Genomic DNA, 14,598 nt, shown 5'->3' with positions numbered 1-14,598 from the left:
CTTCTCTGTCCATTGATAGTCCGGGTAATTCATTCAGGAACACATCCGGGAAGTCTTGAACTACTGGAATATCTTAAATACAAATTTTTTTAAGTTTTCCTAGTTGGAGAAAACAATCGAGTTAAAGCACTTGATAATAGAAAAAATTGCCATGAGAGAATAATGTTTATAGAATTTTATTAATTTATAAATGATTCTTCATTAAGAGGGTTGAATACAAGTTTTTTAGGAAAACAATCTATGGTAGTATGATACGCCGCTAGTTAGTTCATTCCTAGGATTGCATCAAAGTCCCCCATCTCAATCTCTATTAGGTCCACACTTAATTTCATATCTACTATATATATGACACAGAATTTGTATATAACCTTCCCCAGTAGTGTCCTACTCTTAAGAGTAGACACAGACAACACAGATTCAAGTTTTTCAAGTAATACATTCAAGTTTGGTATAAAGGCATGTAAAACAAATGAATGTGAGGCACCAGTATTAATCAAAACATGTGCAATATGATTACAGATAATGTACGTACCCTGTATCACATTTAGGTTGGCTTATGCATCTTACTGAGTGAGGTTGTAAACCCTGCCCTAGATAGGAGGTCTGACCTGGTTCTGATTTCTCAGGCACTCTCTCGCGTAATGTTGGGCACTCCCACATATATGGTAAGTATTGTTGAGGAGATAGTAGGGACGGTCCCCATGATCATTGCAACAGTGGTGGCAAGTCCTACCGCATCCTATTATTGAAATATGAGGAGGAGCCTAAGTCATTGGTTTATCTCTCTTGTTCTGTTGAACAGGTGCAGTAGGTGCTGGTCTGCAGTGTGAAACCGAGGGCCTGAGGTTCCCTACTGCTAGAGAAAAAAATGCAAATGTTCCTCTCCACTAGCTGTGCTTTGGCTAGAACGGCCGAGTAAGTACTGAGCTTAAACACATACAACTATTGTCTAATCTCAGGACGGAGATCCCACTCGAACTTTCTTGTCTTTTTGCCTTCATCCATCATGCTCTTAGGGGAATACCAGCCCAACTCTAGGAATTTTCGAACATATTCTGATACAGTCATGTTACCTTAGATTAGGTGTTCAAACTCTATTTCCTTCAGATGTCAGAGATGATCTGAGAGGTACTCTGCATTGAAGGCCATCAAGAATTATTCCCAAGTGACTGAAACGGGCAAGATGGCCTGTTTGAGTTGCCACTAGCGGTCTGCCTCTCATACCAGTATGTAGGTGGCAAGTATGACTCTCTGTTCTGGAATCACCCCAAGAGTTGTGAAGGCCTTCTCTGCTCAGTTAACCAGTACTCGACCTCTTCAAAGAAGGATGCCCCTACAAAAATAGATGGATTTAGTCTTTTATACCTCTAAATGTAGTCTGAGTCCATCATAGAAGGAACTGGGTCCCATGAAAGAGGGACTAGATTATGCTGGTGATGAGTTGGATGACCATGTGGTGGTACTGGATGATACGGTGGAGGCACAATTGTACTGTAGTGGTGTCGGGTGATGCAGTTAGGGCACCAGGCTATACTGTCGTGGTATCAGTTGATGCGGTTGGGGTACTAGACCATACTGTGGTGGTGTCGGATGGTACTGTGGAGGAGTAAGGTCGTACCGGGGTGGCTCAGAATCCTCCCGCCGCAGGGGTGGCTCAACCTGTGGCAGTGGGGGGAGGGTAAGGTAGCTCCCTCCTTTCCTCTCGAGCCTACTGGGCAGCGATGAGTCTCTCCAGCATTTTAAATAATCGGTCAACATCCTCTCGAAGCGAACCCTCCTGAACTGCTTGGTTTAGTGGGAGTCTTCCTCTCATCATCTATCTATACCTGCATTTCACAAGGAGTGGTTGAGTGATGATTCATTTTTTGGTGTTTCCTAGGGTTTTTGTGTAAGGAATGGTTCCAAAGAATGTGGCTCTGATACCAACTGTAACAATACAGAACTTGAAAGAAAATAAATTATAAATTGAATGCAGAAGTGAAATAATAAAGTTAGAGTTTATATTCCTTACACAACAATTTAGAATACCCAATAGGATTACGGGAATGACCCTTCTAAAAGAATAATGAAAAATTAAAGAAATAAATAGAAAGTAAACAACTGGGCATCCTATTCACAACCCTACTGTAGATTGGGGTCTAGATCTTGATCCTCTTGATCTAAAATGGTTAATGAAAGAGTGAGCTATAGTAGCCCAGTAAGAATATCACACTATTCACCGATATAGAAATGAAGGTTAGTAAAAATTATAAAAATAACTAATGAAGCTCTTAATTTAAGTAAATTCATTTATCATAAATAAAATCATTTATTACATATACTTACCATAGCGAGATTTTTAAAATCGACCTATAAATGCAATAACACAAACAATATCATAATCTTATATTCAATTAATCAGAACAACAATTTTCCCTTTTTATCTGTCTACTGGTATCCATGGGGGTCTATAAGGATATTCCTACTATGCGTGAACGCTTATTCAACATTATCAACTAATGGGCCGTCCCTATACCCCATTCGGTATGAGCGACAAAAATATCATCCCTCAATATCCCGTCTAGTATGAGGGTGAAATGGGTCGTTCACATACCCCGTCTGGTATGAGCACCAAAATACCAATATTCGATATCCCGTCTGATATGAGGCAACGTTCATGGTAGGATTCTCTATGTACCTGGTCCGTCCACCATCTCTTAGGATATCCAATACGGCTACCATTCATTCATTCACTTAACCAATTAATTTTTCATTTACATTTAATCTTCAGTTTCACAATTTAACTGTAAATCATGTAAGACAAGTAATACATGCATTAAGGAAATATAACTGAATCATCTGATCCATTTCTAGTGTATTATCATGCATTTAAAATTATAAAATCAAACAATCAGTTGAAACAGGACAAATATTAATAAATAACCGATTCCGGCTCCATTAGTAACCTGTAATTAATTATCAAAGTTTTCTAAATTTTACAAAATACCGTATTATTTATAATTAGACTTCAATTCCATGACAGAGAATAAGGTGACAGATTATTAACTGGATCGGCATCCAAAACACTAAACTTTCAGCTGCATCTACTGGCGGTCCCTAGGTTCCCTAAATTTTTCTTTAGAGATTAAGACATGCTTCAAGTACCTAGAAATACTCCAAAAAATTCAAAATCAGTGTTAAAAACTTTTTTTGGCCAATTTCAGAATTCTGGGACGGCAACACCGTCGTGCTCCGACGATGGCACCATAGCCCGCGGCGGTAATTGGTCTCTTATTGGCCGTTTTTGGCCAGTTTTGGCCGATTTTGACCGTTTTATACTCATCATTGTGAAAAAACACGTTAAGGGGCCTCAGTTGGTCGAAAAAAATCGAAAAATAAAAACTTACCGGTGGCGGAGTTTTCCAATACGGCGGCTTCGCCGGCTCACCTTCACAGTTGGGTATTTTTCTTTGGTCAACCTGTGAAAAACATAATGGTGAATACAATGGTGGAAAAATTGCACAAAATGGGAATCAGGAAGGGCCTCATCGAAGGTGGTTTTTGGTTTTTCCTGCGGCGGCGCCGCCCGGCTTTACCCACAGTTTTCGTCTCATCCGTCAATCCTTTTACTCTGATTTGATCATGGAGGTGTTCAAAATCAAATTTCGAGCGAATAAATTTTTTTTTACTTTTTTTGGCAGTCAAAGGTGGCTCTAGCACGGGATCGGTGGCGGTCGGTTCCCTTCTCCGGCAACTGGTTCTTCTTCTCCGATGGAGGGCTGGCGGCTAGGGTTAGGGTTCGGTGTGAAGTGAGATATTTATACCCGTCTCTCTTTAATCTCGGCCGTTCATTTCGTTTGATCTCGATTGTCCGATCGTGTTTAAAGAAGAAATAAATCTGAACCGTTCATCGCGATTTGATTTGGACCGTACGATCGCGTTTGAAGAGAGAACGAATTTGGGCCATTCACGCGCGCGGGAATAAATCCGAACCGTCCAATTTCGGGCACGCGAATTGCCAGCGTGACGTCTCGCGTGGCACTGAGTCAGCGTGCCTTGCCACGCGGTGCGCTCCGGTTCGTCGGGGCTACTGACGGAGCGGTCCTACGTGACATATTTTTCTTAAATTATATTTTGACCCACAGTTTCTGATTTTTCTTTCAAAAACACCTCACGAACTTAAATTTTTATAACTTTTTTCTAAAATTGTTTTCAATTTTATTTTTCACATATTTTTGTTTTCTACTTTTACATTAAATAAAAATTTATAAAATTAAAATTAAAATTTATATTTCTATATATTAATAAAATTAATTCGGGGTATTACATAAATGTTAAATAAGAATAACTAAATTTATATTTATTAATAAATCTGACTCTCCAATTAAACCACATATAGAATATCAAAATAAGAGTATTCATTCCTTATTAATATAATGTCACACCTCACCAGAGACTTAAAATGTCAACTTTAATGACCTCCTTAGATATTGTATTGTATATAATATCAAATTATAAAAAAATTTACTTCATTATGTACGTATGAGATTAATTCAGACACTTTAATTAGTAAAGAAATTTGGATGAACATTGCCAACCATCTACCGGGATTGAGCAGGTGAAATAATATTTTTATGAATAAGAATCATCTCTGCTCCTTGCTCAATTGAAATAGGTGAACTTGAAGCTATATTGTATGAGCTAGAGAATTGGGAAGAGAAGGGAAATTAGCATGGTGATCATCAAGGAAAACTCAAAATCTATTTTTAGTCTAAATAGTTGTAATAGGCTTCTCGTTATTACTTTGTTGATGGAAAAAAATTTACAATATATGACATATAACTTTTTATCATATCTATTTATTTAGATTTTATAAACTGTAATTGGGTCTAAGAAAATTCTTTCCACTGCCTAAATCTCAATTAATTCTTTACCATCATTGGATTCCTTACTTGCTATTCTTAGAGAATAATTGTTTTCGTGACGAATGATATTATGGTATTTTTTTTTTATAGACAATAAATTTTAAATTTATCCACTAACTGCCTATAAATTAAATTAACTATAAAAAGAGTAAATGTAAGAATTACTACATTTTCTATATTTTGAGGATATAGAAGTTATAGTTCAAGCTTTGCTAACACATCATTGTCTAAATATTTATAAACTTAAATTGTGAGTCGCATTCCTCCCTTCTTTTTCCTCAAGCAACCACAATTTTAAAAATTATTTAGATTTAACATGATTATTGAGTCTGTTAACTTCATCAGTAGTTACGAGGTACAAGAACTAACAAAATAACTTGATCATTGTTTAACGTGTCTTATATAATTATTCTTATTTATTCTACACTATCTACTTTTTTGATACAGAAAATAAATCACTTATATATAATCAAATTATTAATTAATTAATGAAAGTAGAAATCATATATTAAGAGGAAAAAAAACCTGATATTTTTTTGGGGATTAAAAAACCTTTTACTTTGTATGTTTAGGAGTAGATATTTTTAGTTCCCAGGTCAATTATATTAGTATAGTGATAGTTCTGAATTTTTTTATTAAGTTGTGAATTAATCTATTTGGTATAAATTTTCTTATGTACCCCCATTAATTTTTAACGCAATCTATTTTAATTAAAATGGAAGATTAAATCTATCTTAATTAGAAAATTAACCCTTAATTTTTTAATTTTTTTCATATGTCTTCCCCCTTGATTTGGCCACATTCACTTTTAATTACAGAAGAAGACAAAATTTATCTTAATTAGGAAATTAGTTTTAATTTTTAATTTTTAATTTATTTCTTATGTGATTACAAATTAAATTAAGAGCTTTTATTTCATTAAATAGGCTACCAAGTTTTCATTATAAGATATTCAGAAATTATCTCAATAATATTAAAAATATTTCTTTTTGAGAGAGGTTCTTATGTCATCTTATTGAGTAAGAAGTTGATCTACTTATCAAGATACGACCTTGTGAAGTTTTTGTATTATATTTCTTTCATTTCCAATGACCTTGGTTCCTATCATTCTTAATAATGGGTTAAATAAAAAGATTTTTTATATCCAATGACATTGGTTCCTATCATTCTTAATAATGGGTTAAATAAGAAAATTTTTTATAGGATCAATTTCGTCAATGCTTTTAAATGAAATTATGTGGGTTCCTGATCATGTTGGTTGATCTTGGGTTCCGCATCAATCAGAGTTTGATTCTTTTAATTTAAACTAATCTTAGTGTCTGTAGTTTTTCTATTGAATGGCGAAAGAAAAATATTGACAATTTTGAATTGGGGACCATAACCCTTTAAAAAGGCACATAAAAAGACACATGAAAAGATACATACTTTTATTATTTCTAGTTTAACCCCTCATCAAATTAGAAATAATAATTTGATATCTACACATTAAATTCATGACAATTTGATACCTTAATTAATTATCAAATTTATTAGATCACCAATTAAATTAATTATATTTTAAGATAACAATACACATTAAATCACATATGGGTGCCCATATATTGGAATATTTTTCTAACAATCTCCCACTTGGGCCACATATGTTGCCTTATAAATGTGTACAACTATATGAGCTCAAAATTTTACTATTATATAAGGTATTATGACATTTAACGTAATTAAATTCACCAGTAGTCACACATATTAATATATCAAATGACATAGATCAATCATAGATGCTCGAATAGAAGTTATATGTAATGTGATCTAAGTATGTCTATTTCTAATTGATCATATTTTAAATTTTATTGAAATCAAACTTTAACATAATAAGATAGAGTGTGAATAAATTCAATATTTTATTTCTCTAAAAAATATCTGAATATATAACATGTGTCCATAATATAGATTAGAGTAATAAAATACACACAAATAAACTCCCACTAGACCAGAATGTCCTCAAATGATACAACACCCATATGAATAGTATACTCATGAAAGACTTTCGGTGTTAATCCCTTAGTAAGTAGATCTGCAATCATGGAGTTTGTCTAAATGTGTTATACAGATTTATGTGCACTTTGTACCCTTTTTCTAACAAATAGAAACTTTATGTCAATATGTTTTGACCAGGTCGAGTTCCTATTGTTGTTGGAATATAAAACTATTGAATTATTGTCACAATATAACTTTCGTAGTTTTTCAATACCACTTAAGATGTGCAGCCCAATGATAAAATTTCACAGCCATAATCCATAGTTAGATGCCTCATAATATGCTACAAATTCAGCTATTATTGTGAAGAAGCTATAAACGTTTGTTTAACACTATTTCAGGAAATAACTCATCCAACAAACATATAAATGTAGCTTGAAATAGATCTCCTACTATCTTAATATCCAGCATAGTTAAATTCTGAATACCTAATGATCTTCAAATGATCTAACCTCTTATATGTAATCATGTAACTCTTAGTTATATGTAAGTATCTCATAACCTTTTGGTTGCTTTTCAGTGATCCATCCTAAAGTTACTTAAATATTTGCCTAATATTCTAATAATGAATGTTATGTCTAGACGTGTGCAAACATGAATATGCATCATACTCCCAACTATCAAAGCATATGGAATCTTTTGCATTTTTGTAATTTTAAGGTCATTCTTAGGACACTAATTAAGATTGAATTTATTTGTCTTAGCAACAAGGGTATCCTTGGTTTACAATTTTGCATACCATATATTTTAAGCACTTTTTCTGTATAGCTTTTTTGAGATAATCCAATAATACCCTAATAACGATCCCCATATATTTGAATTCCTAAAACAAAAGAAGTTTCACCAAGATCTTTTATTTTAAAATTCTTTGATGCAATATTTCCTTATCATTGGCAGCAAGGAATACGTCATTAATATACAAAATTAAAAATATATATCTACTACCACTGAACTTATGATATATACAATCTTCAACAATATTTATCTCAAAACCAAATGAGATAATTACTTGATGAGATTTATGGTACCATTGACGAGAAGTCTGTTTGAGTCCATAAATATATTTTCTTAATTTGCAAACTATTTTCTTTGGGTTACCAGACATAAAGTTTTCTAGTTGCACCATATAGATTATTTCATTATTATCACTACTGAAAAACGTTGTCTTAACATCCATCTAATGTAACTCAAGATTAAAACGTACAACAAAAGCCATGATTCTCCTAAAATATTTTTTTGGTGAAACTAGAGAAAAAGTCTCCTTTTGAGTAAAGTCTTTAGCTACAAGAAAAGTTTTATATCTTTCCACATTACCTTTTGAATCCTTCTTGGTCTTAAATATCCATTTATAACCAATTCTTACTTTAGTAACAAGACAAGATCCCAAACTTGATTGTCTTATATAGACTTGTACTCTTTATTCATTACATCGATCTACTTTTTAGAGTTAGAATCCTACATGGCTTGATGAAAATTGATTGAATCATTTTCCACCATTGCATTAGTATCCTCATGCCATTGGATAAATATTATATAGTCATTCAAAATAACATTTCTCCTCTTTCTCGTGGATTTTCTTAGTGGCATTAACTTTTGAGATTGTTGAGTTTGTTTTCCAGAAACAATCTCTTCAACTTGAGTAGGGAGTTTTTCAATATTGTCTTGTATTGGTTCCATATATGTTTCTTGAGCATTGACAGGTATTGGGACCTTTATACTGTTAGAAGCAGTAGTAGGGATCAGAACCTATTCTTATTCAAAGACAACATACCTAACCTTAATTCTCCCCTCAAACTCAACATCCTCAAATAATATTAAAATTCTCGTTTTAAAAATTATTTTTGTTGCAGGATTATAAAACTTGTAACTCCTAAATCACTCTGAGTAACCAATAAAGTAGCTGCTTATTATTTTAGAGTCTTTTTTTTTCATTTGTTCAATAAGGCCTAGCCTCATATGGAGATTCCTAAGTATGAAGGTGCTTCATTTAGGCTTTTGGCCTGTCCAAAGCTCATAAGGTGTTTTAGCAGCTACTTTAGTCAACACTCTTTTAAGGATATAAGCTACTATCTTTAATGCTTCTCCTCAAAGTGACTCTCGTAAGGTATAATGACTAACCATGCTCCTGACTATATCTTTATGAGTCATGTTTCATCATTCAGCCACACCATTCATGTTGGACGAACTTGGCATTGTGTATTGTGGAACGATTCCACATTCATTTAGATAGTTAGCAATTTGCCCTGGACGTTGTTCTGTTGAACCATCATATCTACTATAGTACTCACCACCATAATCAGATCTAACACACTTAATTTTTTTACTAAGTTGGTTGTCAATTTTGGCTTTGAAATTCTTAAACATGTATAGTGATTCCGACTTTTCAAGAACAAGATATAGATACCCATAACGTGAGTGATTATCTATGAATGATATAAAATATTATTGGTCATTCCAAGAAGCCAAAGGAAATGGGCCACAGGTATGCGTATGTATCAATTTTAAGATGCCCAAGGATTTATTAGCACCTAGTCTCTTTTGTTTGATCAACTTTCCTTTAATGTACTCAACACAGACATCTAAGTCTAAAACGTTAAATGAATATAAAATACTTTTTGGCACAAGTCATTTAATTATAGATTTAAATATGTGACCCAAATGCTTGTACCATAACTTTGCTAAATTATCATTATTTAGGTTACATTTAGTACCACGTGAATCCACATGCAAGGTTTCATTATATGACGCAATGGTATCAAGTAAATACAGGTTATCAAATGTACTTAATGAACCGGTACCAATTATGCTAGAGTTGAATGAAAGAGTAAACTGATTATTTCAAAAGGAACAGTAGTAACCGAATTTGTTCAACAAGAAAATAAAAATCAAATTTCGAATAAATGATGATACAACAAAAATATTTTTCAAATTTGGATAACAACTGGTTCTTAATAATAGCTTTAAATGCTCGATTGTTTCAACTTTCACTTATTTGCCATTACCAACGTAGATGTATTTTTCAGTATATGTAAAGACCCAAATTTTCTTTAGACGAATTTTTTTGTGTTTTATATAGTTATGTACGCATGTATATGTATATAGAGAGATGTAACAAGGTTAAAGATTAGGTTTTAAGTTAAGTGGAGCAAAAACGATAAGATTTGGATAACTAAAATCCTTTAAGAAGAAATTTTCACTCACAAGGGAAAGCTAAGTTTGAAGGCCTAAAAATGCTTCTCGAGGCTATAAAGACCTCATAAAAGGTAAAAAAAAATGCTTTTAAAAAAGCGAGAAAATAATTGGATGATGAATCGGTAAAAAATCCTTTAAGGAGCTCTTTTTGGCCTTTTTAGCTTGACTTATGTCTTGAGACTAAAATACTTAGAATTTAATACTCAAATTTTGCTAAGAACTAGCCAATATATCAAGGAAGAATTTGTAGAAAAAGAAAATTGTCCATAGAAGAAAATATGGGAGAAATGAGTCCAAACCCGAGAGACATGCACATGAAGGATAGTTTTGACCTTTTAGGCTTTTTTGGGCCACAAGTGGGCTAAATGGACCTAGATGAAGCCCAAACCAAAACCATGTGATAACAGCCTACTTGAGGAACACATGAAGTATAGGTTTTCCTAAAAGAATTAAGAATTGGGCAAATTATAGAGTTTTGAAGTAACGGTATAGGCATGGGTCTAACTTTGAGTGCAGTTTGGACTTTTTAGGGCTCATATGGACCTTAGATGGGCCAGATGTGGTCATTTTGAGCCTAAAATTGGCTGGAAAATCATAAGAATTGAGGGAGTTATGGCTATTTGAAGTGAAGGCATGTGCATGGAATGCGGTTTTGGGCCTTATGGGTATAAGTGGGCTTAAGGCGGCCTAAAACATATCGAATGGGGCCTAGATTTGGTATGAAAGCTATTGGAAGGTGGATAAGACATAGATGGAGTCTGGATAAGATTAGAATACTCTAGAATTACTTAAAGACTAAGGAAAGTAAGAGATAAGGATAAGGATAAAGCTTGAAGAGGTTTAAGTGGCCAAACATGTTTTGCCACCTCTCTCATGCTTATCAACTTGCATGGATGTCCCTCCCTATAAATAGGGGTGTGGGAAAAAGGGAAAACAATTCTGGACTTGAGAGAAAGAAAGGTTAGAGAGAGAAAGAGAAGAGAAAATAAGGAGGAAAGGAGAATAAACCCAATAAAAGTGAGGGAAATTGACGGAACTTGTGAGTCTTTCCTTGAAAAACATTTACTCAAATTGTGAACGGAAGAAAGAAGAAAGAAGAAGGAAAAGAGAAAAATGAAGAAGGAAAAGAAAAGGAGAGCAAAAGCTCACAGCCAACCAAGGGAGAACACACGGGCTTAAGGTGAGTTTTCTCTTTCATTTTAATTCCATTTCTCTTGAAAATTTGAGGATGATTTTTAAATGATATGATTAACATTTTTGAGGTTAGATATTACTCAAAAATATCCCAAAACTCTACCAGATTTTTGAGAGAAAAGGCATAGAAATTAAGTCGAGACTTTGCAAAAAATTACTAGTTTGTACTTTTGTATTGTAAGAAAAGAAAAACTTTAGAACCTCGTATTGTATTGTAGCGACGTATATTATTTAAGGGATATAATGCTTATACATCCTCTGTATATTAATACAACTTAATTTTTATTAGTTAATTAAGTATAAAGTATAAGTGTGCTCCATACACGCCCCAAAAGAAGAAAGGGGGAGGGGGGGCCGACAGTATCAATTGGCTTTTTGCAGCTCATATTACCCTGTATAGAAACATTTATGTGATTAGTAGCACAAGAATCTAACCCCTAAGTGTTTATAAGGACATAAGCTAAATTAACTTAAGAATAAACCAAAGTAAGAAATGTAACATTCTTTGCACACCAAACGTGATATTTGGCACAATCCTTCTTTACATGTCCAAGCTTTCCATAAAAGAAACATGTTTTTTTTTTCTTTAAGTTTCTTTTACCTAAGACTATTAGCAGTTTTATTATCATTCTTTCTATTTTTGCCTTTATTTTTAGAGTTGTTAGTCAAATGAGCACTTTGAGTTTTCTCTTATGTCAATGTCTTTCTTTTGCACACAATATGAAATGAGCTCATTGAGAATTCATTTATACTTTTGACAGTTATAACTGACTATGAATTGATTGTATTGTGCAGGAACTAATATTAATACTAAATGCATAATTTTTCTGAAAATTCGAACTTTAGTGCCTTAAGTTTTGAAGCAATATGAGACATCTCCATGATATACTCCTAAATATTTCCCTTACCTGTATACTTTATTGAAATTAAGCTAACTAATAGCGTACTTGTTTTAACTTTATCGTTTTTTTTTTGTAAAATATTTCTCAATTTCTACAGTGAACTCACTTACATTAGTGATCTTGTCAGATATTGCCCCTCTAAAGGCTTCGAGAATATCGTACTTAATGATCATTAGACTCAAGCAATTAGACTGTTCCCACTTCTCAAAGTATATTCTAGCATTAAAAGCACTTTTAGCCGTAAAAGGAGGGGGGTTGCTCAGTTCTCAATGCAAGGTCTAGATCCATACAGGTTAGAACGATTAACAAGTTCTCTTTTCAATCCTTAAAATTTGAACCATTAAGTATGAGAATACTATCTGCATTAGCAGACACAGTAGTGGCAAACATGATTGCTGTGTGGGGAGTGAATCAAATAGGCATATATGTTCACATAACAAGCCAAAAAATTAATCTATAACTTTTAAATAATTATTGAATACATATCAAGATATCTAGTACAAGATTAGTATAAAGTCTTTATACGATAATATCAACTTGTAAGTGGTACTCTTAGTGGAATGATCAAATATTAATAATAAATCCTATCAAATAATAAGTCTATCTTTAGATCAATTTATTATTCATATGAAAACCTTATAATTGTTACACATTCATCACCACAAAAGTCTATGCAATTTGGAAAAATGTTACCATTCATTTGAGCCAACTAACATTCGTATGAATCAAACATTGTAACGTTTTTTATAAGCTAATCTATACAAGAAAGGTTACTTTGGTAATATTTTGTTTCAATTAATTATATTAAATGTTAGACAAACTTAATAGATTATAAATATGTATAAAATATTATTTATTCAACTTGCTTACAGTGTTGTTGCACCAAAGATGTTATTGCAATATCCAAATTTTTTACATGCGCATATACATGGCATTTCACATACAACATATACATTTGAATTATTCTTAAATGTGTCAGCAATACTAAACGCATCATGAACATGCAATTACGCTTTAAATCAAAATATAATATATAATATATTAATGGGCTATATTACCATATATATACATCAACAACTATATATATATATATATATATATATATATATGGGCCATGAATAATTAAAATAACAATCACATGATGATGATAGCGTGCTGCCCAATTCGTGCTCTATGCATAATGTGCTGCAATATTAAGATGCATTTTTTTTTATATAATCAATCATAATATTGGTCCAATACAGATCTGAAAGTCCCTTGGGACATTGTGAAAAAAATAATTGTGATGCAACGCCAACATTGCACGAGGGACATAATAATTCATGGTGATAGCAACGTAATTTGATTCATTGTGAAATTGAATATTTTTTATGTGTTAGAGTTTGATTCTTCTAATTTAAAAAAGTTTCATAATCTGTAAATTTTTCTATTGAATTGAGGAAAAAAAAAAAATTTGACAGTTTTAAATTGGAGACCATATCCCTTTAAAAAGATATATGAAAAAATACGTATTTTCATTATTTTTAATTTAGTCTCTCATTAAATTAGAAATAATAATTTATTCTTTATACATTAAATCCATGACAATTCAATATCTTAAAGTTAATTATCAATTTTATTAGACTACCAATTAAATTAACTATATTTTAAGATAGCAATACATATTAAATCACATATGTATACCCATATATTGGAATTTTTTCTAACAATACACTCTACGTTCATAATGAAATTTAAATTAGTTAATTTCAAATAAATTAATTGATCACTCAATCTAACTTTATGTTTCTCATTTTAATACATGGAAATCTTTAGAAAAATCTACATATTTAATAGTTAAGGTTATTTATATTATGAATTTGTAAATATGAGAAAATTGAGCTCAAGTGGGCTCGAATATTATCATAATTTATTTTACAAAAAAAACTTTTTCTTTCTATAAAAAAAACTTTTGATTTAAAAGAAAGTATGACAATTACTTAAAAGTAAAATTATTCACCATCGTTTTTAATTATTGTGATGAAAATATTTTGCACATTTAAATTATACCAATAATCATATTAAATTTAACAACATAATCTCGATTTAGGTTCAAAATGGATAGATTTTGATTGTAGCATTTTTACAAAATAAATGAGAAACTAATTTGATTTCAATCAAGAAATAATGTGTCATGTTACCGCATCAATAACACATGTACTATAGGTCTTAACGACTGCATAACTTAAACTTAATCACAATTTTTTAATAATTATTACATTATAGAATTAATAAATAGTAATATATAAAAGAAAGTTTTAGAACAATTACCTATAAGTTTTTATTTACTATGATATAAAAGAAAGATATTTAATATTTGAATTTTCATTACT

General features: G+C 32.0%; 1 long non-coding RNA gene across 1 annotated transcript; it reads left to right on the top strand.

The window, feature by feature from the left end:
* Nucleotides 1-11,014: 11,014 nt before the first annotated feature.
* LOC110811481 (uncharacterized) lies at nt 11,015-13,757 on the top strand. Its single transcript, XR_002539156.2, has 2 exons — nt 11,015-11,310; nt 12,120-13,757. It is a non-coding gene; the product is annotated as an uncharacterized LOC110811481 (long non-coding RNA).
* The last annotated feature ends 841 nt before the right edge of the window (nt 13,758-14,598 follow it).

This window comes from Carica papaya, chromosome 1 (assembly GCF_054855325.1).
Source record: "Carica papaya isolate Zhongbai chromosome 1, ASM5485532v1, whole genome shotgun sequence".
NCBI classification, from domain to species: domain Eukaryota; kingdom Viridiplantae; phylum Streptophyta; class Magnoliopsida; order Brassicales; family Caricaceae; genus Carica; species Carica papaya.
This window is presented reverse-complemented; position numbering and strand designations above follow the sequence as displayed.